Source organism: Poecilia reticulata, chromosome 10, assembly GCF_904066995.2.
Source record: "Poecilia reticulata chromosome 10, P_reticulata-male-v2, whole genome shotgun sequence".
Classification (NCBI taxonomy): Eukaryota; Metazoa; Chordata; class Actinopteri; order Cyprinodontiformes; family Poeciliidae; genus Poecilia; species Poecilia reticulata.
The window spans coordinates 11,572,619-11,599,353 of record NC_088839.1 but is presented as its reverse complement, the minus strand read 5'-3'; the positions used below and the strand labels follow the sequence as shown (position 1 = coordinate 11,599,353).

Below are 26,735 nucleotides of genomic sequence, written 5' to 3'. Positions count from 1 at the left end.
GTGTAAAGGGACCAAAACAAAAGGAAAGTCATTAAAAAATTATGAGATTTGAAAAAAAGAGGCATGCTCTGAACTATTTGAATTCTTTTCAGTGTGAATGTTAAAGATATAGCCTAACTTAGTTTGATATAAAAGAATAAGATGAGAAAAAACACAGTCAAATAAATTCAATACAACTGATCTCAGTAGAAAACACTGCATTGTTAAAATGGCATGTTTTTGTATAACGGAATGAAACCAAGATTGTTCACTTTAAAACAGTTTCCACTTTTAATGTGAGATCTGTTCTGTACAACTTAACATAAATCATGTAAATCTGTTTGGAAGAAAATAAAAATCTGTACTCGTATGCATATGTTGCCATGATCCACTGGAGTTAGTTTTTCTCTCAAGTCTATTCTTGTGCTTTGAACTCTGATTTCCTATATTATAGTTGTTCGCTTGGTTTTGGTTTATGTTCATTGTCTTGAGTTGTGCATTTTCTGTAACTTTTGTGCATTTATGTCGTCATGCTTCCTGTGCATTAAATATAATTTTGTGGGAAACAGGAATCTGTTTCCTCGGCTTCCCTCTTAGCTCATAGCTGTGATTCATCAGTGTTGTCCATACCACTTATCACCCACTATGTATTTAGTTATCTCATATTAATTACTGTTCTCTGGAGTCTGCTACTGCAACCTGTGGATTCCCTTCATCTCTTGCTCCTCATTGTTCATGGTCCTTATGATGTGTGTCTGTATGTTTCTGAATTTTCATTATTATTCAGCACATGCCTCCTCAAAATGTGTTATGGGGCGTAAAAAACACACGACAATCATAGTTTGTAAGTTTTAAAGTCACATATAAGTATTTTTTAATAAAGAAATATAAATAACAATATAAAATAAATAAATATTTACAGCAGTAAACAAATAATCTTTTTCAACTCCTGAAATAATTAGATATTCTTCTGCTTAAGCACTAAATAAAACTCAATTGAAATTTGATTGTATCTTGATGTAGTACAGACATAGCCAATGCCTGGGTTGATACTTCTTCAAAAATATAACCACTTAAAAACGGTCAGTCTTTACGCCTAGAGTTTTTAAAATTAGACTGTGCCCATATTTGAGAGTAGAACATATTTAAATCACTTTTGAGTTGCTAAAATTTCGACATTGTACTATCCCAGCTGTACGTAAATGCATCATGAACAGGTGTTGGGAAAATCCCCTCTCATTAACGGAGATTCCTCCGGCCTCACTTTTATGCTACGAACGAAGTTTACCGGATGCAAGGACTCTGACCGGATGCTACAGGAAGCCATTTGGACGTAAGCTGATTTTTCTCCAGTAGCAGTGTCGTTAAACATTAAGCTTCAGGTCGTTTCAGGCGAGTAATTCAATTAAGTGCACTTTCTTGCTGTCGAAAATGCGTAGCTATGCTGACGTTTCGGTTCGAGCCATCATTCTTTCTTCATTATAGCCGTATGAGAAACTGCAAAGTTCCCAAACAACAAAGTTTAAATAGCTGGGAGTCCTGTGTTTTCTTTTTGTGTCACTTTTTAAAAGCTACACCACAGAACGTTGCAATACGCACTTAGTTCCGCACACAGGATTCTGCATGTTGTTATTACTAGGGCACTATGCTAAAGCGACTTTCTGGAGATTTGTGTCATGTTATGTGATATCTTCATCAATGGCATACCTTATTTTTTGTTTTGACTCATTCATGTATGTTTGAGGAATCTTTGAATGCTCTGTGGCAACCACTTGCGATTGTCTGCACTTTTGCTCTCACTGGGTACTGACTATTTCCACAAAGCTTCTCCTTGGAGCTGCAGTCTCCTGCTACTGTTGAGCTTAGCATACAAATTATCTCTCAGTCCAATGGGCTGAAGAATAATGGTTACAGATGACATAATGGAGAAACGTTGTTGCGATGACCTGCTAAAGGCAAGTGTCAGAAAGAGCAAAAGTTTCTTAAAGAGACGGAGGCAAATTTCAATGTGTCTGATGGGAAATCAAAATCTCCTTTTGTTATGTTTGATATATGCAGCATTTTCATAACAAGTGAAAACAGCTTGATTGTGCTGTCAAATGGCCTGGAAAATACATAATACAGCCTCTTTAAATAATTCGTCAATTCATTTCTTCAATTCATGTGTATTCCAAACTAACAGCGCTGTACCAGAAATGTTGGGTTTTGTCATTTTTACTGTATATGTTTCACTCAAAACAAACACAAAAAACCCATGGACATACTAAAAGAATTGAGAATCACTCTTTGAGGGTTACCTTTCTTCAGATGACCACGGTTTTTGTTGTCAAGGGGCCAATTATGAACTTTATAAAAAAAAATACCAGTCAGTTTTGGCACATCTTTCGCCTTCTGCTGTCTGCCAGAAAACTGAAGACAAAGAGATGTGGTATTTTTTCAAACATATCTCTAAATCAGTGGTTTGCAACTCTTAAAATTCCTAGGTCCATTTTTAACCCCAATCCAGCAAAATACAACTTGTTTGCAGCTCTAATTTTACTTGATCTTTTGAAAAAAGACAACTTATAATTTTATAATTACTGTAGGAAATTTGTTGTCATTTTTAAAGCACCATTTTTACATGTATTTTTGTATTTTACAATAAAGGAAAACATGAAACCTTTGCAAAAAGGGAATGAACACATTTCCCTGCATTAGATGTTGACATTTGCAGGAAGTTATGTAAGAAAAATGGAAAATAATGGAAATCTGAAAACCTGCTGAATCCTTCACTTTAGTATAAACAGTACATTATATCAATTTTTTTAAATATTTATTTTTCTGGTTGGCATTTTAAGCCAGAGCTATTAAGAGGTATTGTGGAAGGTCTCTAGAGCAGTAGGTTACAGAGCCTTGATTTAAATCTACAGTGGAATGGCATTGCCAGAGGAAAGTTAAAGTTCTGAAATGGCCAAGTTAGAGTCCAGTGGTAATTCTGACAGAAAATCTGTTCAGTTACCAAAAGATGATTGTAGACGAGAGCTGTCCACGCCAGAGTTAGTCAAATATTGACACGTTGTGGGATGCTTAATAGACTCCCGCCCGTTAAACGTCTAAGGTTGTTTTTGCTTTAGCTTCTTTGCAGGTTTCAGTTTACTGATCTCTGTTGTGATCTTCCAGCTTTCAAAAGAAAATGACAGAGTTGGGTTCAGACAGTGGGCTGCATAAATAAATGGCTTTGAAGTAGAAGAGAAGATGTATTTTGGGTAACAATTTCATTACTCCCAGTGTTTGACCTGCTCTTGAAAAGTGTAATTCAGTCACATGAAAGACAAATCATTTTTAAAAATCTGTCTAAAGTTGTTTGCCACAGTCTATCTTTGTGCTTAGTTACTATTAGCTTTAAATGACTGTCGAAATAGATTTAGTAGATAATATAATTAAACTTTTGAACCATGTTGAAACTTCCTTCCCTTGCACCCAAAGTTAAGTTGTGGCCATTATGATTGCTTTAGTGGTTATTTTAGCATGTGCATTGTTATTTGTGTAAAACACATCCTTACGCTTACATCTGAAAAAGTACTAAGTGGATAGCACCATGTTTCCTAGAGTCATGTACATATTATATTTAGGTAAAAGCAAGATATAATATTCTTAGCCCAGGAAAAAAAATGGTAGTGTTTAAAGGAGCATGTAGAATAGGATAGTGTTGCACTGCTTTCATGCATTTGGTCCATAAATAAGGCCTTCAAACAAAGTATATCCAGTATTCACAAAAGTGTATGCGTGTCCAAAAAAAAATGCGAAAAAGCCATTTTTCTTTATCCCTCATTAAAGAGCAAAAATGTAACAAATTGAAACCAGGAAACTTAATTTCCGACTAATATATCTGATGAGATGAGATGATTTTGACAATTGTGACGTTCATTTGTATACAAAATTGATGAACCCGGTTGTGCTGTTTACTTTTCCAGCTGCGAATACAACAATATAATTTGTTTCTTGTGAGTCCATATGAGTTTGTTCTGCATCATAAGCACTTGGAGCAGTCCCTTTAATTCGTTGTAAACGTGATTGATGCTTGCGAAAACACTCCAAGACAGTGCTGCAATCAATTATGTGTGATTTATTGTCTTTGCAGCTTCAGTATGCATTGTGTAGCTGTTGTAAGAAGAAAAAGGCAAACTTTCTGTGAAGCCTTAGTCACAGATCCATAATCCTTGTTTTCCAAAGTCTTTTTGTGGTGGAGAGGAACCACTTCCAAGTGGTGATCATCACATTTTATTATAGTAATTTACAGTGAAGGTCATACATATGAATTGATAGGGGAAAGTCCAGCTTTTTTTCTTCTTCAAGCCTAACTAAAAGTACGCAAGTCAGACATATTTCTGTACGCATATTTTTTTCTCTTTTTCTGTCAACGGGATTTAATTATCAGCACAAGTAAATCATTTGCAGTCTATTGCATCGGTTGCCAGCCAGCTGGAACAAATGCAAAAAATAAATAAACCTGCGCTGGCATGCCCTGACTTACTGGCGGGAGCTGCAAGGTTACTCTCTGAAGCACCTTTGCACCACATGGGCACAATTAACACTGTTAATTTCAGCTTGAAGCACTGTGATATGATCTATGGAGAGCTGATCAGTTTCGATATCGCCCTAGACGTAGTATTTCATCATCTTTCCGTTGTACAATCACAACACATCCTCATGGTCTGCAGAGCCACGAGCCTCACTAATTACTAATGGTGATTTAATGTAGCAGCGTGACCACTTTCACTCCTGTGCAGGACCCATTCCTGCTCTGTTGTCCTTGTAAATTAGGTGTGCCCCGCTGATTAATGGTTAACAGCCACTATTCCAGGCAAAGCATCATCAGCAAAGCATTGAATTAAATGGTTGTCTCATTTACTTAGAAAACCAATGTTGCTTACACACAAGATAACTTTATTAAACAAAACGCCAGCCGGTAAATCTTTCAGAGGTTTTCCACAAGAAGACAAATACCTATTTGTTTGGGTACAAATGCAAAGCTTCTGAAAATACAGCGATTTGCAGAAGTAATGTACCCCTTGAACTTTTTGTTATTTTGAAATATTACAACTTCAAGGCAATTCAGTTGAGAAATCATTAATAGGCCAACTCAAACTAGCGCATAATGATGGCAGTGAAGGAAAAGAGAATCTAAAAGAAAAAGTTTTTTTCACAAATAATCCAAAGTATGACATGGATTTGAACGTAGCTTCCTTTACTCCATAAATAAATAAATTGAGAAAAATCCAAACCTTCAGAAGTCTCCTACATATTAAAAAGTGAAGAAAAACCAAACAGGGATAAAGTTATGATGAGGATTAAAGCTTCTCAAGCTTTGACCATCTCTTGGCGAATGTTAAACCTACGGTCTCCAACTGAAGTCCATGGCAGCTACTGCAACTTCTAAATGCATCCTTGTTCCAACACACCAAAATCCAATGAATGGCTTATATAGTCAGGCATCTGCAAACTTGATGACGTGCTGAGTAGAAAATTAAGCCATTTGATCCATAGAGCCGGAATCCTTCAAAAAGTTGCAGGACAGCAGCTCTCAAGGACAGGAGGTGGAGACCCTTAATTTATAATATGCAAATTGAAAGAGCATATCCACCTAAACCGAGAGGTGGGAGAGGAAAGTCTTAATTACAGAAGCAGCCAGGAGACCTCTGGTAACTCTTGAGGAGCTGGAGAGAAAATCTTATTTTAAAAAAGTCAGGGGCAAAACAGGTGTTGCTGAATAAAGCCATAATAGATCCTAAAAAGAAGACGGTGAATAAAGAAAAAATGACACGACACCCTGTAAACAAACCAAACCTGCCCAAATATATGCTGTGGAGACACTTTTCTCTAACAGGGACCGGAAAGTTGATCAGATAGGTTAAGGTGAATACGGCTAAATTCAGAGCAACTCTGGAGGAAAACATACCAGAGGTTTAAAAATTCTTCAGACTGTTCCAGCTGGACGACACTAAGCATACAGCCAGAGCTACGAAGGAATAGTTTAGATCTTGCAGCACATTTCACAGATATGCACTACTTGGTGTTGATCTATCACATAATATCCATCATAGTTTGCCGCTGTCATTTGAAAAAAATGAGGAGTTCCCCAGGTAGAAATTCCTTTGAAAGGCGCTACATTTACTGCCTCTCTGAAACCCTAAAGCAAGACGGTAAGACCAGAACCTGCAATACTCTAAAAACTGGTACAATTTTTGTGTTTTTTAGAACTTTTCCATTTCCTAAATCAACAACAAAAAATAATTAAAAAAAATCCCTCAAATTAATTGCTTCTATCAGCTGGTTCAATTCCTCAGCTACATGGCGAAAAGACAAAGTGCTCAGCCAACCACGGTGCCCCGTGCCATCAATCATTGCTCTGTATTAACTACCCCCACCTTCAATCGCAAAGAAAACAATTAAAGTTAAACTTGTTGATTTGTTTTGGTAGCTCATAAATCATGGTGTTATATGAAACCCACCGTCTCCCTGGGCCCCCTTTTCATGTTCCCCAATCAACAAACTGAGCCTCAAAAGCACCACTTTGAACTAGTCTGATGACATTTACTACATTATTTATTTCTTATTTTTTAGTTGCTCCTGTCTCCTAACCATGTGCTAAATTAAATTAAAGCTCCTTATGCGAGTCCACGAGCACCATATGTGTACATGCATTTACAGTCTTTACATCATATGAAAAGTAAAAAAAAAAAAAAGTATGAAATACTGGATTCCTGAAAGATTATGCTGTCTGAATGTTGTTTTATTTTTATCTGGCGTCAACCTAAATACAGCAGTAGATTGTTGTCTCTGTCTCAGTGGGCTGACATTTTGAAAAGTGTATTGACATATTGTTTTGTACAACATAAACTGATGCTGCCAATGAGCTGCTTTTGCTTCTTGATGTTTTTTTGTTTTTTCAGGACTGAACTCCCCCCCGCCCCGCCCTCTCACTTTTTGCCCTCTTTTGCATTTATTTTTAAAATAGTAATGCTCTACAGCAAAGAGACGTTTCTATCACCCTTAGCAACAACTCAATAAGCTATTCTGTTTGTGGTGCGGCTTTTATCTGCAGGGAAGAAACAGGTGGTGACTAAGCCTGGACTTCAAATGCTAGACTTGGAGTGCGTCACCATTTCCAAGGATTCGTCTGAGAGAATGTCACTCCTTACCTACTACTACTCATTCTAGGCCTTAATAAGCAAGGAAATGAGAGGGAGGGGATTCTTCAGCTCGCAACTTAACAGGAAGGCCTAGTGACATTTGTAGTTCTTGCTTAGAGCCTAGACATTCCCCTCTCATGGTGGAATACTGCAGAGGAGACGGCCGGATAATGAGATACATCATAAAGACTGTGGCAGTTTCAGCTGCACAGGACGCCTTGTTATTGTCCAGAGCACGACTCGGGTCAGACATTTGCAGTCTGAATTTTTTATGGATGGAAATTTGTCTGAATAATATCAAGTGCCCTTTGCTCAGTCAATGAGACTTGTTTTATAAAGTTAGCTTGGATAGCATATCCAAGCTAACTTGGATAGCATATCCAAGGTGTTACAAAATGTCACCTTAGTAAATTTTGCAACAGATTAGGTTGAAAAGATCACTGATGACCAAGTGTGAAGAGACGTGTTTATTGCTGTATTTATGACCTGAATTATCTCCAGCAACTTCCATTGAACAGATGACAAATACACCAAAACAGAGCCGGAGATACTGATGCCTCAATAGAAAGAGGGAGTAAAATATTGTGATTTAAACTTAATCATTCAGTAATAACTATAAAAGTAAGCAGGATCCTCCTTGTAGTTTTCCCCCTGTCTTGTTGTATGTCAGTGTGTAATATGTACTTTATCCAGAAATGGTATCTACATAAATGCAAAGTGTGTCTAGCTTTCTACTACATAACCCCACTCACTGCCAAACCCACAGGCCTCTGCAGATGAAATAGACGTGGAAATGACATGTTGTATTATATCTACATCTGAAACTAGTGTCAGCTTCCAATCTCTGTGCATTTAAATTTGACAAAGACTCTGATAGATTTCTGGTTATCTTTAATTCTAGTTATTCCTATTTCCTGTGACCACAAAAAAACCCCAAACCCATCTAAAATCAAGGCACCGTGTTTCTTTTCCATACTACTGACATGTTGATTTTCTGTTGATGAAAAAGGAAATTAGACGGTTGACACTGGCTATTTGCTGCAGCTAACAATTTAAAAAAGAAAAACATCACTTGTGACAATTATTGTTTTGTTGCTGTCTAGCAATGGCACGGTTCACATTTGAAATAAATTAGATTCCTGTGTAACAAATTTCTTTGTGCTGAGGGAAGAACAGATAGGGAAGTCATATCCATTAATGTCATTCATTCTGCCGTGGCGCCTAATTGGAGGAGTGGAATGGATGAGGGAAAACAGTGCTATCATTGGCCTACATGCTTCAAAGTTGGTAAAATAAAGGCAGAATGAGCGGGGTTGATAAATGCTAAAGCTGATATTTAGAGAATATATCATTGAGAGAGGAGCAATAAAGCCACCCGCGAAAATATTTCTTAAACTTTTCCATATTTTCTCAAATTACAACCACAAACTTTATTGATTCATTATTTGCTATAGCATCACTCAAACTCAGCCGAATTAAATAAAGAGTCTGTCAACATTAGTTTTTAAAATGTTCCTGCAATTGTTTTCAAATCTGGACCTTGACTGGACCATGTATCATATGTGTGTTTTTAACTTTACTATTCTTCCAGTAGTCGAATCTTGAACCCCTTCTCAAGGTTTTTGTAACATGTTAGTGGTTCCCTGCTAGTATTGCTCCATCTTTAGCTCTATTTTTAACTCCATTCATCAAATCTGGCTAACTTCCGTATCCCTGCAGAAGAAAATTATATGCACCCCATGATGCTACCAACAACATGTTTCATTGTGGGGATTGGTTGCTCAAAGTTTATGGTACACATTACGTCAAAAAAAGTCAGTGTTGGTCTTGTCACCTCACCATTGTCTTTCAAGCGTTTGTTTTTTTTCGTTTGATGGGTTGTGGAAATCTGCAAAGTAGGGATGCACAATATTGTATTTTTGGTCGATATTCAATATGCTGATATACTAAAACTCGTTTGGCCGATAAACAATATCAATACCAATATTTTTTGCTGAAACTATATGGCTTTCTCTACTGTGGCATTAAAATACCTCACCGTTTTTGACAATTGAACTTCCTACCAAATGCAAATGCTAAAACAATAGGGTGAAAATGTTGTAACACTTTCAACTTGCATAATGTTTTGTGTCATATTTATTCATGACATCTGCTCTCTCTAAGACAATGACAACAGTCAACAGTGCAAATTTGAAAATTTCTCAACCTGTTCACAAGCAACAAGTGAAAACCACATCCGTCATGCATTAACACTTAACAGGTTCTTATGACGTTGTGCTGTGCTGCAGGCATCGTTGTTGCTGGTTTGTCATATATAAACAACGGCTATTATTATCGGTAAATTATTTTGATGGAACGGATGTCCGATATTAAATTTTACAACTAATATCGGCCAATGCCAATACCATGCCGATAATATTGTGCATTACTGCAAAGAGTTTCTTTCTCTCTTCCAACTAAGACTTTTTTTCTTTCTACTATTTCTTGAGGCCAAATTTGTACAGCACACAACAATTAGTTATATTAAAACACTCTTCCACTTCCGTCAGAGTTGGTGTTTGCATTTTGACTGCTTTTCTTTTCTGCTTGACCAGGCTGTTGGCTTGGGTCAATGAGAGCTGCAGTAATGTCGTACTTTTTCTCCTTTCAGAAGACGGATTCTACAACCCTTATTTGTTTTAAAGCTGTGGATACTGTTTAATAAACTAATTCTCCTTTAAACGGTTCCTTAACTTTATTCCTGAGTGGTGTGTTCCTTCGTCTTCATGATGCTGTTTGTTCACTAATGTTATGTAACATTAGTGGCCTTCAAAGAAGATGTATATTTTTTTTCACTTATACATTATACATGATGTGTTGGACTGTGTTAAAATTTCAGGTTGTAATGTTACAAAAAGTCAAAAAGGAGTGAATACTTTTGCAAAGAGTGTCACATTTTGGGAAAACAAAAGATGAGAGATACGATCTAAAATCTATTAAGCACCCACTCAGAATGGTGGGTGCTTAATCTTAGAAATTAATCTGAAGCTTGGAAATTCTTCTTGAGGCAAATCATCAGAGTATATAAAGTCATTCAAGAGCATGTCTTTTACATCTGCACTAAGACTTACCAGTTTAGGTCGAAGCTGTAAGGCTGCAACAACATCCATGTCTAAGTGAACTATCATGGCGTGTAACCACATACTGAAGGTGATAGCCAGCAAAGCCATTTTGGCTGGTTTTGACTTTGATTTCTGGCATGATCACAGATCTCTGACTCTGTCCTTTGGAGGCAGCATAGTTAATGGGCTTTCCACAAGATGTGTAAAAGCCTACCTGCTGACTTCACAGTTCGAACTTTTGACACAAAGGCAGGGCAGCCAAGAGCCCTGTTGAAATCCATGTTTCTGGATTAGGCATTAAACCAAGCTTGAGTCCTTTTAATTCAGCCTGGCTGCTGTTGCAGCTCAGCGGAATATGAGTTAATATCATGATTCTGGTTCTTTCTTTTGCTAATAACAAAGCAAACAGAACTGGCCTTTTGTTTGAGCCGGATTTGTTTAGCATTCCCCGTTTTGGTGTAAGCGCTTAGCTTTGGCTATCGTTTGTGTGCCAACTTCTCTGCGTTTTGCGGTTCAACCAAAGTGCCTTGTTTACTTCAAATTTCACTGATATAATCTCACTGTCCATCTTCTGAAAATTTCTGACCAATTTAAATCAGACAGTTTGTTGATCCAAAGCCGTAAAGCTTTGATTTTTTTTGGTAAACTTCTTTTTGCTCATTGATTTACTGGGCTGCCTCAGGCTGGAGGGAACGTTGACTATTTGCAGCTCCTCAGTCCTGAACAGCAATAAGAACAGACTTTAAGATTTTGTGCAAATACTTCTGTTGGTACTTTGAGTCTCTTTGAGCTTGGGAAACTGAAGATTTCCCAGAAGGCTTTTCAGTGCAAGCTACAAATGACAGAATAGCAAGGAGATGAAGAGAAGCTGGGGAGGCTGGTCAGCGTCTTATGAGGGAGCTGGGATTAAACTCAAAAGGAGTCATTTCATGCTAAAGGGTTAGCACACAAAAAAATAAGTATTATGCTCTATAAACTTTTGATATTTTCTGCTTCTTTGAAGAATACAAATCGTAGCAGTATAATTGTGTATACTGTTTATGCATGCAGCTACTTCCTCTTTAGTGGTATTCTACCAGACTTATCAATATACAAGAATGACGTTCTGCCATCGCCTCCAAATATAGCTGACAAGTAATTGTACATCACATCCTCCTTTAGAGGTTCCTGACTGGTTTAATGCTTCAGTTACATGTAACTCACTTTATTATAACCAACTTTATTTCAACATATTTAAAACAATTCTGGCATGAAAAGACAGAGCTTCAATTGCTGTACAAGAACTAGAGTTGAGTAGTAATTTCTATATATTTGCTCAGTTGCATTTACTTGAGTAACCATTTAAAAATGACCATGTTTTTTCATTTGTACTTAATATTGTTTTGAAGTAATGCTTCTGTTACTTGAGTACAATTTGTGGCTACCCTATCAGAATTTGGCTGTTTTATCGCAACGTACACCAGACACAAACACATTTATGGTTTATGTTAAAGTAAGACCTCCTATTTTGTACACTCTTTATACTTTTAATAAAGCTTGGAAGGGAGTTTATTTATTGCCTAATTTGATAATTTTGTAATTAAGTTTTGTTTTTGCAGATTTTCTTTTTATTTTATGCTTTAAAGTAATTTCCACGTGGTATGTTTTTGTCTGTCTTATTACGACATTTAGCAAATTTAATCAGATTTAATCTAACAGTTCTCAGTACTTGAGTAGCTTTATAACTCATGTGCTTTTGTACTCTTCAGTAATTTTTCTGCATGACTACTATTTACTTCTATTGGAGTAAAAACCTAAAAGTGCTTAGAAATAATCTGCATACTCTACCCACATGTAACAAAAACACACTTACGGAAATGCTGTACTGCTATTCGGTGGAGGAAGCAGTGTAACTTAAAAGAAACTTTACTATATAAGCCACTAATTTAAGGTTCTGTTTGGACTGTTTGGTGTTAACATTTGTTCTGGTTGATTTAGGTGAATTTAGACCATTAAAATCTGTCCAGAGATCAAATAACAGTAATATGCAAATAAAGACGTAGCCAAGGCACAGAGTCGGCCTTCAGCTGATCAACAAGGAGATCAACTGGTTCACTCATGGTTCTGTAACATTTCATGTCATATATTCAAACATTTCACCTTTTTCTTTATTTAGGTGCAGTAACTCAAAAGTGAAACACATTATATAGATCTAAGGTCCCTCTTGAAAATTACATCTGGATCTTAAGGGTTTTTTACCTTGTTAAACAAAGGAAATAAATGCATATATAAATTAATTTCACTCAAGAGATTTTTTATGTTCATTATGATTGACAAAAACAAGATATTTAAGATTAGAATTTTGCATCAGACTTTTCAAAAGCACATTTTAACACATAAATGTGGGGTTGATGAAAAGTGTTTTAGCCTGTCTAAAGGTGATTTTCAAAAGATACTTTTAATCTGATAAACATGGCTCACTAGAAGTCACATTCTAATTTACTGAATATGATTCAATGTGCTTTGCAGGATAAAGATTAAGGTACATTGACCACAAGATGTATTCAGCTCGAGAAATTATCAGTATAAACTCCATATGGCGTCATTAAATCAGAGGATATAATTTAATAAAATTCAAAGTTGGAGAGAAGTCTAGCAAAGAGCTCCTTAAAAACCTTAAAAACCTTTAATCAAAAATATTCCTTCTGGCTGGTTTTTAATGCTTTTTAATACAAGCTGTATTTTATTTAAACTTAATTTTATAGACATTTTGTTTTTATTTTATCTTTTTAAACCAAGACACCTCTAAGTGTGTCCTAATGTTGTGTTTAGACCTGTAAGGCTGATGCAGGTAAAATTGCTCAACAGTGTTGTAACCTCTTTTAAGTCTGTTCACACCTGTATTCAACAGGATTTACTGCATTAGCTTTAACTGCATTTCTACATTACAATTTCTATTTCAGGACATTTTCCAAGTGGAAATTTCAAAACTAATTTTCAGTACAACTAGAAAGCAGTTCTGTCTTCCCAGCACCATTTAAACATACCTTTGTAACAGATACACGGCAAGATAAACTCTGTCAACATGCAATTTCCTACCTTTGATAAACGATATGCTGGAATTATGGGTTCATCTTGATACAGGCGGATTACAATGTGTTTTTGTTGTATGCATGCACATTAACCCACACCATGCCCTTCTGATAGGTGGCCTGGACTGTTGGAAACATTCGCATCGTCAGATTGCCTCGGAAAGATGTTGAAGCCAGGTCAGCACAATCTTTGTTGCCTTTAAAAATAGAGAAGTGGATGTATTAAAAAGATGAAAACAGTAGTAGACTGAATTTGACAATGCGGGAGAGTCCTTCTTCCACATCAGACACAAACGCCCCTTATAAAAATCCCTCGGACGGTTATTTAACAAATGGTCCGCAAGGCGAAGGAGCCCTCTGCTTATATACTATAATTTGTTTAATAGCAGTTGTAAGGGTACTGGGCTCTGCTGATCTTAGCAACCTGGATAATTTTTTACTTCATCCTAAATTGCATGTAATTGCAGAAAATGCTTCAACAAGGACAAAAACTGCATTTTGGTAAAAGTAATGCGTGACCCTTGGCATTTCAGTTTACTTTAGCCTCCTACTCTCAGAGCTAGTTGAAAATAATCGACCAGATGTCGAATAGTTATATCACAGGCAGATATATAAAAAAAGAAAAGAATAAAAGCAGAGGTTTTATTTACAATGACAAGTGTAAGTGCATGTTTATTTATTGGATCAAGTGTTGCAGGCCAGTAATAACTAAAAAGAACATTGCTGTAAAAGGTGCACATAGATATAATTTTCTGAATTGTTTTCTTGTGCATTAAAGGACAAACATGCATAGTGTTTCCTAAACAGAATCAAAGAAGTGCGGTTTATTGATCTAAATTGGCTGAATGCTCCACACAATTATTCTCTAAAAATCTGTTTACTTTTCAATTCTGCTTCCAGCTAAAAGCTTTTCTTTTCTTTTCTTTCTTGGAGAAGTGTTTTAAAAATCAAAGAGTTTATACTCAGCAGCTCCACTCCTACAGAGATGGTCTTATCTATCGTCTCAATATGGAGGCTGTTTAAAACCCACTTTGCGATGCGCTCATTTGTACCGGCGTTCCTTCCTCTCCACCTAGACTGATGCACAGTAATAACCTGTCTCGGTAATGTCTCACTGCCTTTGTCTAAGCCTCACACCATGTGGGCAGAGGCCTGCGGGTTGGCAAGCGATCCGTGCTCTGACATGGTAATCCCTCACTGCATAACGGACATTATCCACCTCTGATGCCTAAACCAGTTGATCCGCACTTTGGGACTGGTCCATGTTCACCTCCACTGAGGATTACCCCGCTGCCAGTGGTCTGGCGAAGCTTTCGGTAACTTAGTGAGCATTGCGTGCGATTAGTCGCCATTTATCCAGGAGTGTATTTTATTTTTGTTCAGGAAACAGTTTTTGTGGATCTTTGGCTAACCAATCATGTTGATGAAAATGAGAACGAATATGAATCAGAATATTTGTCCACGGTGAGTTGTAAATTTGTGTAAATTTCCAAATGAATTATCCTTTTTTGTGAAGGGAATCAAACTGTATAGACATAAATGAATAAAGAATTTGCTTTGAAACCATAACTCAAACTGCAGAACGGAATCTGATGAAAGAGTGTGTTAAATTAAAGTAAATTAGATCATCAAATGGAATCATCATCCACTTGTCCAATCCAAGCTGATCAGCTTGGGATACAACTTGAAGTGAGTTATTATTTATTAAGCACCTCAACAAGTAATTTAGCAATAATAGTATTTCAAAAAGGGATGTTTTAAATAGATTGCAGGAGCTGAAGTTTTTATGAGCTCCATTGACGTTTTGAGCAATTTGTTGAATAAAGATCTTCATGAATTTTCATTTACATTGTTTATTTAACAATGTAAATGAAGTGTTTTAAGATCATGAACTGTTAGCGTCAGTCGCTCGTGTTGTATTGGTTCTGTCTGGGTCCACCGACCTAATTTATTTATTGAATTTTATCATTGTTTTTCTGTTCATTGTGGCATTCTTATCCGTCTTTAATTGTGTGGTTTATTATTTCTACGCTGTGACTTTCAAGAGTCTGATGTGAAAATAATAAGTCATTTCTAAATCTTCTCTACTCGTCATCTGACATTTATCATGTACAACACAAGCGAAGAACGAGATATATTAAATAAAAGTGTACACTTTACACTAGCCCATTATGTTAAGTGCACACACGCTTAAAACTATTCCAATTTCATTGCTAAAAGTCCATCAATAAGTCACATTTTGCCAATATTTCCTAACTTACCTTGCAAAGCATCATATTTATCAGATTGTGAGGACATCTCAGTGTCATCGATTTTCTGCCAAACTTAGTTCTAGGCTCGAATAATTTGAAAAAGCAAAGTCATTCATTTGTACAGTTGGACATATACTCAGAATCAGAGCGATAAAATACCATCTAAATTCATCTTTCATTTTTTTCTACTAGACAACTGAAAGTTTTCTGTCAAATCTGACTGACATTTTAAACTGTCGATCATTTCCCAGACGTAAAACCCCATATATTCCAAGCTGTTCTGTGAGCACTGCGTTCTTTCGGTGTTGTGTTCTGTTAACTTTTAGTTTAGCAGTGAAATTAATGTACGTTTTATCTTTTACATTGACCGTCAAACAGATTTGTAATTTTTCAGTTGAATTGTGCTAAACAAATATTACATTTTCTCATTTTCTATGAAAAATGTTTTAATGAGTTTTCTTCAACAGTTGCTTTCTCATTTCAATTCTCCCGCAAAGCTTTGACTGCTGAACATTTTTGCAAAGTATCTTCCATCTCAGCTGCTGAAATTTCTATCTCCTTCACGAACCCAGGGCAATGTTTCCTGTGTTCACAGAAGACCCAACATTACCGAACAACAAACCTAAAATGTCTTTATTCACAGATACATATGCTTTATTTGGCCCTTCAGGGTTTCCTGGTTGCTTTTGTTGCCAACATTTAAAAATACAGAAAATATTTACCGTAACAATGTACGGATGGGAGGTATTGACTAATGCATAAAAGAAAAGCTCTTTATATTTCATGTCCACACATGACTTTCTCCCTTGATTTTGTAGTTCTCGATCAAAAACGGCACCATAAAAGGAATCGTTTTTTTGCTCCTTCAGGCAATAAATAGCTGGTGTAACAGCTTTAGAGCTTCAAAAACTGACTTGTATTTCAGGTGAAACTATTTCTTCTGAGTAAATTGTTGCTGCTTGTGTTGGCATACAGACTTTTCATTGAATATAAACAATAATACAAAGAACAGACAAAGAAATCTGGTAAAACACAGGCTAGGCATGCCTTAGACATTTTTTTAGTGCTTTGACCTTAAAGATTTTCAATCACATTACTAGAAGGAACTGATTCAGAGAAGGAAGTTTTTCTTATTCCTCGTCGCTGCTACAGCCTGCAATGTACTCTATTTTTTTTAAGCCTTTTGATTTTTATCTCCACACAATCAGCATCATTAATGCATTTTGCTGATATTCTATGTGAAAGACCAACACAAATAGTAAGTTGAATGATTTTTAGCAAATAATTAAAACACAGGGCAACACTGGAAGTTTCTCAGGTGTTCGGCAAGAAAAGACTGGGTTATGATTTTGGTGGCTGGCAGAGCGGTGGTGTGGCACACTGCACCACCATGCACCGCAACATACAGAAGGTTGTTGCTTTTTTGTTTTAGATGCATTCTTATTAAAAAGACCTGCATCCACACAGGATTGTTTTCAGCAATATTAAACATATACACAATTTTCACTCTGGAATTTGTTTAAAAAAATTAACAGATAACGCTTTGGGGTCCCTAATAATCCACCATAAGCAAGTGTTAGGCTATTTATATACTGTTGGCATGTGTTTTCTTAAAACTAACGTATGAAGCAAAACACTCAAAATATCAAAAAGGGGTCGACCACAGTGAGATAATTTATCAAAAGTGAATAGTCTGGAAAAAAATAATTGTGTGAAATAATTTTTACATGTTCTGAATGTATGTACAGTATGTGTGACAAAATATGTAACCCTGCGATCAACAAAGGAGTGCTTTATGCAATTTATCTCTTTGGTTTGCTCCTTTTAATTTTCCAGACAAGGTCATGGACGTCTGCCATCAAGCAGCCATCAGTCATGACCGGACAACGAATACATATGAAGCCCAATCATTATTTAAAATCTGGTGATTCAGCTAGCCTTGTTAATTACCTGACAAAGGAGAAATCAATAATGCTTATTTTTATGAAACATACTCCCAGATTGTTTCTATCGAAAGGCATTTTAAACCTTAAAGCGACTGTATTCATCCTTAGCCAGTGAGATAAATTTAATTTATCCAATCTATCAATACCAATTTGCCATTCTTCACTTCATCTGCAGGTGCAGATGTTGTCAACTTGATTACTACTCTTGGCGTGAATGAGCACTCCTGGCACGATGACATGTCTTAGATAAATATCTGTCCACTTGAAAAGACACTTTTGAGCCTGCAGCGCCAGCAAGATTAGATAGCAAAGTAATTTTGAATTTGTAAATGATTTGAAGCAAAAAGCAAAAATGTCACGTATGGTCTTGAAAGAGTAGTCGGTGGATTGATTTTTTTCCCCCCCATCTGAAACATCCAACGAGATTTTTCCTTTTTCTGACAGATTTGTGTTATTGCACTCACCTAATTTGAAGACCAGTTATCTACTCACTTCATCCCAAGGATCTAACACGCTTTAAATAAATATGTTTCAGTGTTGTGACTGATGAGCTGATGTCAAACTGACTATGGCCTGATAAAGAAAAAAAATTAATGTGTGGTGTCATTGGGGCTCTCATTATTGTTTCTTTTTTTCCCCTCCTTCTTTTTTTCATTTAACAGCACTCTGATAATGCTGGTGTATGGATAGCCATGCTAATTATAACCAGCTGCAATATGGAAGTGCAGTGAATTAGAGATGAGCACAAAGGGAAAGAGGAGGGAGTGCGCAGTTTTCAAAATCGATTAAAACTCCAGAACAAAACAGCGGACACGCCGCAGAAATGTGCACAGGGAACCGAGGAGACTGAACGTAGAAAAATGGGTGTCCACCGAACGACAGAGCGGGAGCTTTAGAAGTACTTGGGTGAGGGTGTGTGTGCGTGTGTGTCAGGGAAGAGAAGCAGTGATGAGAGAGCACATTGGTACAAGAAAGACTGGAAGACTGAGGAGTGATAGAGTCACAGAACAAAGGGATGATAGAAAATGGGGAGCAGGGTAAAAAGTGAAGATGGAGGGAAGAGTTGGAGAAAGGGGGGGGAAAGAGCTGGAGTGCCCCCAACAGGCCTGCTGGCATAAAACACCAACTTCATGTATCATTATAATGCATGGCTTGTGAAAATTGAAACATTACACAACGATCACCTGAACGGTTGAAATCATTTCCTAATAAGATAAATGCAGTGAATGAAATGAATGCTATTTATTTTCCTGACCGATTTGTTTTCTCATTATATAAACTATTTCCTCGTCGCCTTCGCGTTCGCGTGCAGTCGAGTGAAGATGAGCTAAAACAAACCGAATTTGACGGTTCACCATCATAAAGCAGCAAAACCGCGCAGAGTCTCACCTTGCAGCTAAATTTGTGTTTAAAAAAAAAGAGGAAATTCCACAGCCCCAAGGTCAATCAGCACATCACATTCTGCTTGTGTTACCATGAGAACAAGAGGCCTTCACAGTCTCATTTATATTCACAGACACAGAGATGTACATTTGCAATTGCAATTAAATGCCATTTTGCCTTTGTAGGCAGAAAAACAGAGGCTGTGATTAGAAAGCCGTTGCGATGCATCTGCACCGAAATGTGATTTCATTCCGAGTATCTGTGCTTTTCATAGATTTTTCATGCGACCCTCAGAAAAAAAAAACACATTTGAGTTGTTGTGATAATATGCATGTTTTATCGTCTCCGTTCATTTACACTGCAAAATGCAGGCGGATTCAAATGGGAAGTGAGTGTCAAAATGCCTGGAGAACGTTTTAAATAATTTTATGAGCGCATGCAAGTTGAATCACAGTAAAATCAAAAGGAGGTTCTGTTTTCTTCTCTCTTTTTTTCACTGCAGGCTGTAAGTGCCCTCCATCTCTGTCTTGTGTCTGGAAAGTTCATCACAGTGGAGCTGGTGGATGTGCTTAATGTTTGTATCACAGACTCGAAACATGAGTTTTCAGTTTAAGGCGATGGTGGGAGCACCTGCCTCTGTGGGTGCTCCAGACTAGAGTTAAAGAGCAACAAAAGTAGCTTGAGACCTTCAGGGATAAAAAAAAAAAAAAGTGTTATCCATTGAGCGAATGGTTGAGATGAAAGGGTTAAAAGGAATTCCAGGTAGATGCCTTCCCCAGATTTCCGGGAAAAAAAAGTTGAACTTCTCCTGCTGCTTGTTCTAGAGATAGGAAAAAACAAAAAACAATAATGGTACAAGCAACCTTTCAATCTTCATCTAAGTGAGAAATACTTTAAAGGGTCAGATTTTTCATGATTAAATATGTGGAGGCTTTCAAAATAGTGAGGAGTGAATGTTTGCATTGGCTCTGTGAGCGTGACTGACTATTAGCATCTCCGTAAGTAGCAGAAAACCCTCTGTACTTATGTTTTTCTGTTGGCAATGTGGCACTTTCTGGTCAGCAGCTGCCCCATTAAATCGTTTCTCAGCAAACATGGCCAACTGTAAATAGCTGTAAATTTTGCTGATGACACTTCTCAGCTACTGGAGTGAGCACTTTTGACCAAGGATTTAGAAACATGCTGGCTTAGTAAACATTTCAGAAATGATCCACAATATTGCTGGAGCATTTTCTGGAGTATATACAGCTAATCTCAGAGCTATTTGTATGTAACTGCTAATCAGCTTTTTTTTTTTTTTTTTTTTTTTTTACATGATTCCATTAGTATTTTTGACTATTCAACTTTTGCAAGGAGCTGCAAGCTTTGAGATCGAAAGACTTATTTTTTATCACCTTGCCATTTCCTCTGAAAATGCGTTCTATTCAAAGCATGCGAGTCAAACTAAAAGATTGTTCTAGTTCTAAATCTTCCAGGGGTATGAATAATTTTGAACTTTACTGTTTGTATAAACAGATTCCTCAACACATTTTGGTTTCATGCGATAAAGGTGAAATAAATAGTGTTTGTAGTTGTAGGTTGATTAAATGTATGTTCATAATTGTGTTATTGTTTAAAATGCAGCTGGTAGACAGATTACGGTGCATTTCATTGCAATGGTCTTTGATTTAAAGGTATTTTACAGCCTTTTATTAGAACTCAGTGAAAGTCATGGACAGTTGGGCTCCTGATTGCTGTAGACAGGACTGGGACTTATATCAATGTGGAGAAACACATCAGTTCTAATTAAGGATGTGAAATGTTTCTGGTTTTATTCATTATCATAACATTTCAAATGTGACAATTACCATCTCAAAACAAGTCAGTTATATACTGTATCTGTTAATATGCTACTGTTTCTCGATTCAATCCCGTTTAAAACGTTTCGCTGCATATTCGACCCACAGCGCACAACAAAGGCTTTTTAAAGATGTTTTCATATACAAGCCGGAGAAAAACAATATGACTTTCCTTATCCCAGGAATGCCCAAGCTTACTTAATTTGCAAGACCTCTGGGATTACTGACCTTGCATCTGAAACTTTGCTTTTACTATGGCTGCAAAATTATACAGGACTTTATGCCTGAACCAAATGGAGTGCTATGTATTATGTCGCAAAATTCAAAAACATTTGATGAACTATTATTGAACTTCCTCCAGACATTCACATCATGAGCCTTAAGTAGAATAGTTATTTATTCAAGTTGTTTAATATTTCAAGTGCAAACTCCAGCCAGGGTTATGTAGCGTTTGCCCATTGTTTCTGTACATTTGTGGATTTTCTCCAAATGCTTTCATACCATCCAAAACATCCATGTCAGGTTAATTAGCCACTCTGCGTTGCCCTTAGGTGTGAGTGTGTTTCCGTGTTTATCTGTCCTGTGTGTCTGTCTGTTAACCCTGTGAAAGACTGGGGACCAGTCCAGACACTGCCTCTGGCCTAATGACTGCTGGGATTGGCTCCAGCCCTCTTGCCACCCCGAACAGGATTAAGCAGGTGAACAAAGTAGAGAGACTGGCCTTTTAATTAATAATTAACAGCATCCTTTGGAGTACAACAATTTTACAGTTCCTTTAAAAAAATAATTATGTAGGACATCGACATCTTTGTTGTTGGTTTGATTTTGATAGATAGGATAAAAATAAGAAATGAACACTTGCAAAATTTTGCTGCAAATTTTGCTGCAAATGCTGTTTTTGTGCAGAATATTTATTGCCTACTGGCCGATTCTTCTTCTTTTAGAACGTCTCAAGTATGGAAATCTGAAATCAGACTTTAATTAGTGAAGCTGCTGGTAGAGCCTGCTGTCGACTGCTTGAAAAACATGGCAGTGGTGGCCAAATGGAGTTTTAAAACAGAGTTAATAAATATGAGTGATATGTGGAGTTTTGACCAACTGTGCTTTTCACGACCAAACATTTTTCTTTCCAAGTATCTCTTTTTTTTTTAAACTAAGAAGAAATGAAACACTAGCACTAGCAGTGTAAAACGACAGGTGAGGGAGGGACAGTGCTGTGTTTCTGAATGTTCAGTTCAGCACTCTGACAAATGATTAAAAGAACTTTATGTTGTGTATGGGAGAAAATATGAGTGGTTCTGAAATAGCAACTTTTCAAAACCTTTTTATTCCTTGGTTCTGATCATTTTACAATGTCCAATGAAGAGTAGCGATAAAATAAATACATTTCAATTAACATCATACCAATACACAGCCTTCAATCGATGAATGGACGAATGTCCATGAATGGGAAATTATCAGTGCTACATCAATTTTTATCTCTACAACTGAAAGTCATAAACCAGCAGGAGAAATAAACTGATATGCTTTACTAAATATGCAAACTTCTTAATATATGTATGTCAAGAATCTGAATTGATACACAAGGCAACCAAAAAGGTATATATATCATTTAAGTTTTTTTAGTGTTGAAGTTTAGTGGCTAAGTGTGATTGAGTATGTGCAAATAGTCTTTAACGCAAAGCACCAATACATTTAAGGGTGCAATCTGTTATTAGAATAAAAAAGCGAAAAAATAAATAAAAGCTTGATGATATTTTCCACGTCAAGTCATGTGATTAATTCTGCAAGACAAGTAGATCAGCGTCTGTGCAGCCATCGTCCGGGCAAGGACTTGACGACGACGACCCACCTACACTCTGCCATCCCAGCTCAGTGTAATCAAACAGCGTGCGCTCAGAAAATGCAGACATGTTAAAATCTGAAAGGATGACATTAAGGTTGAGAGATGAACAGAATGACAGAGGGCTATGTGAGACAATAAAATCAAGGCCATCCAAGAACCAAGATGGATTGATGAGTCCATTGAGTGGAGATGGCAGCCAGCCAGCTAGCGCAGAGGTCAGCGCAGAAGGATATCTCTTGGAAGAAATGATGCATTTAAGGGGGCCAAGGCTGGCGGGGTGGGCTCACTGTCGGGGAAAGAGAAAGATGGAGATATGAAGTGAGCGATGGATGGGGAGGCGTGGAACAGAGGCCCGTAGATGAAGTGGGGACGTGAGAAATATTTAAAACGAGGAGTAATGGCAGATGAAAGACAGATCGATTGAAGAGATGACCGGTAATTGGATGATTGGAAGGAAACTCTAGAAAGTGGGCCTGAAAGAGACTAATAAGTGCAACAGGTTGCGAAAAGATGATGTGAGACCTAAAATTAATTTCCATGGAAATAAGGAAGTATTTACCAATAGACTGTAGACTCCTTGAACTTCTTTATCATCACAGGCTACAACAACTTTTATTGGAAATTTATGTGAAAAGTCATGCTTTGATGTGTAACGATCAACATTTTTTACAACCACGGTTTGCTGCAATTACATCTGCAAGTGTCTTGAGGCATATTTCTATATAGGGCAAATTACCAATTTTGGTTTCAACATCAAATTTGACCAAATTTTTTTTCACCAAAACTTGCTTCTTGCCTCTCTTTTTGGAAACTCAGAATATCCAATGAAAATTCTGTGAACAAATTCTCCCACATGAACTGTGAATCTATGCAGCTTCTTTACCATTGACCTCTAGAGTGATTCTCTAATTAATAGGTGGATTGTCATGTTTGTTTGTCGCTACATCATTTTTCTACAAACTCAGATGTTCAACGTATTGCTGCATGACTTATCCTAGCTTTAAACTTATGAACAGCTTTATCTGGTCCGTTAATTGATGTTCAGACTCTATATACAGTATGTGTACCCTGTTTTTTGTTTCACTTCGGAATTATGCACTACTCTGTGTTGGTCTGTTACATAAACTCCACTCAGATTCCGGCCATAACCTGACAAGATGCGAAAAGCTCCAGGGATGTGAAAAGTTTTGCAAGGCAAATGATGCTGTACTGAACAAGAGTGAAAATCTACAATACAAATTCACCAAGCGTGTGGGTACTTTGTGCTAAGGAAGCTTCCATTTCACAGAGACATAATGTCTCATATTATAGTGTGAACCAAAAACATTATGCTGACAGATACGGGTTTTATTAATCAAGCAGATTATTCAATGAGTCAGGCACTCAAACAAACAAGAAAAAATAATGAGTCTGAGGCCTCACCACCAAAAAATGAATAATATCACCCGTCTGCCTATTGTGATTTGCTGCGATGGATCCTGCTAAGTGTCTGCTAACACCCCGGCTGGCTAATTGAGTTAGGTTTATGACGGTGAGATATGCAATGAAATTTATGCGACCCATCTGCCATGCAAATAAACAATGCCAGCGGAGATAAAGTGAATCAGTCAGAAGTTAACAACCTAACTTTCTGAAAAAAGTCTGAGTTATTTGATGTGCCATGTTAGGACAGTGCCTTTCTTCCTCGAACTCTCGGTTCCCTTCAAATTCCACGACAAGTCACTCTCCCTTGAACTTAAGAGAAATCTTTGGTGTAATGTGAGCAGCACTAGAGATTGTCTGCCTTCATTATTTTCATCCCCTCACTCCACTGACATCTGGATATCAGTGCTGTGGGAGTTATTAGCCGACTCCGACTGATTGATGCCCCCGATGGATGCCTTTAAAAAGTGAATGACTCTTGGCTTCTTGTCACGAGTCAAGGTTGCCGGATAAATAAAGAGGAGGTGTTTTCCTGGGAAAGCAAAGCACAAAACGTTTACAGATGTCTGATAATGTGTATTTAATGTACCTTTTAAAGTGAAAGATGAGATCTTAAGAAGCAGGAAAGACAATGCTCATTGTGACAGGAAGTAAAGACAAAATGTAACAAGAACGAGTTCACGGTAAGGATTTCGGCTAAGCTTCAAATTGGAGAGGTAGCGAAAAAGAGAAGCTTAACTCTACTTTTAACTTGCCATGATAATGTTTGATGTATCAGCTCATTACTTTTCTTTCTATTCTGAAATGCAGTCAAAGAATAAAAATGAATCCCCTTAAGATGTCCCCATGGGAAGTTCTTCAGAGTTTTTCCCTCCTCCATCTGTCATAATCATGCTCTCACTCTAATACACAGCCTGCGGAGTGTGTGAAATGAGAAGCTTGTTGTTAATGTATATAAAGCTTTTTAGAAGCGCAGCTGACAGCTACCAAGGGCTAAATTGCTCAGTTGAGGCAGAACCGGTTCTCGGGCAGGACGCACCATCCTGATAATCCAGGTCACACTTACGAAACCCACAGGAGCATCTGAGATTACATGCATGCGTGCACTGCAGGCACATATTAGAGAGAGATGGAAATGAGTTTGTTTGGAGTAATATTTGTGGAAGTAAAAAATATTTACCTCAACAGAAGATTTAGGTAAAGGCTATTTAATTTAATTTAAGTTTATTTGATAGGGACAGACACACATAGACAAAGTGAACAGAACAGCAGTTTGCATCAAAGTGCTGTTTGCAAAAGCTGATTTGCATCACTTGTCCCTAGATGGGCTTTTTAAACGGTACATCTAAAAACTTAAAATAATGCAACGTGATATTGACAACATGTACACAATCATGCATGTAAAACAATGAAACAAAAAGACATCAAGTATGGATGCAGTTCTGTTTTTGACATAACCAGAGTTTTGTTTGTTTTTCGAACATATTACAACTGGTTACAGACTTTAAATTGGCAGGAAGTGCGTTCCAAACTGCAGATCCTCTCACAGACAGAGAGCACTTTGAGCAAAAGTGGTTCTACGAAAGGGAACCTTACAATTGTAATGTCACTTTGGTAGATCTATTGTTACCCTGCAGTTTCTGTATATAACCGCTTTATGGCTTAAGTGCAAGTCCGTTTAAACATTTAAGAGTCAATTTCAAAAGTTTGTGACTTATAAAATTAGAGAAATCCAGAATAAAATTTGGCCATATTGTAACAGTGATGGGATCGGATTTGCTTTTGATGATTATAGAGACTTTCTGTGACCAGACAGAAGCTCCATATGACAGATGTGAGAGGATCATGAAGTTAAAAAAACATCTCTGCACAATGAAGTGTTACTGTGTCTAATAATTTTGAAACAGTTTACAAGGTGGTTGAGTGTTAGGGGAGTCATTTATCCAGTGGCCTGTTGTGTTTTTGACTTAAAAAAGATGTTTAAAGTTGACAGGAAATTTGAAAATGTAACTTTATAATTATGTGCTATTGAAAGCTTGGAAGATTAATACCTGAACACCAACTATAAATCTTAAAAAATGCAAACATTTTAAAAAGAATTGAATAATTAAGCATAACTTAGCCTGGTGGGGGCACAAGGTGGGGGCTTATAATGCACTGGGGGAAACCTTGAGTTTGTATCAGATTTATCAGTTTTGCTGGTTTTATCTACATGGTTCCTAAAGTTTAACTGAGCATTTGAAATTATTTCTAAATATTTTTTCTATTGGTACTTGTTCAATAGAATCTCTATTGATCTGAATATGCAAGGACTGTCATGGATTTCTCTTTATTGAAAAGCAAATACAATTTTTCTTTGTATTAAAAGTTAGACAAGAATCATTTAGCCGTGATGATCATCTCTGCAAGCTGTTATTAAGCTTTTTGCTGACTGTAATGCTGCTTTTGTCTGATGCGCAAACAGTAGTGTCATCAGCATAAATTTGAAAGTTAATTTCAGGACAAAAGTCAGGAAGACTAAAAAGACTAAACATACAAACTAAAAAGAATGAGACCTGAGATTTGATGTTCTAATATGATATGGTAAGTTTTGTGTCTTTTAATTAAATGTCAGAATTGTTTAGAACTCGGTTATTAAAAAGGTTATTTTTTGTAAAAAAAAACAAAAAACATACTAAAAATGTTTATTGACATTGATTTGTTAAAGCAATTACAAACACAGTAG

At 36.9% G+C, this 26,735-nt stretch overlaps 1 long non-coding RNA gene across 1 annotated transcript in view; it reads left to right on the top strand.

Annotated features, from left to right (window-relative positions):
* The first annotated feature begins 1,113 nt into the window (after positions 1-1,113).
* Positions 1,114-26,735, top strand: part of LOC145553266 (uncharacterized) — a 66,758-nt gene continuing 41,136 nt past the window's right edge. Inside the window, exons 1-2 of the long non-coding RNA XR_014089569.1 lie at positions 1,114-1,312; positions 13,439-13,500. This is a non-coding gene — a long non-coding RNA (uncharacterized LOC145553266). The remainder of the gene's footprint in view (positions 1,313-13,438; positions 13,501-26,735) is intronic.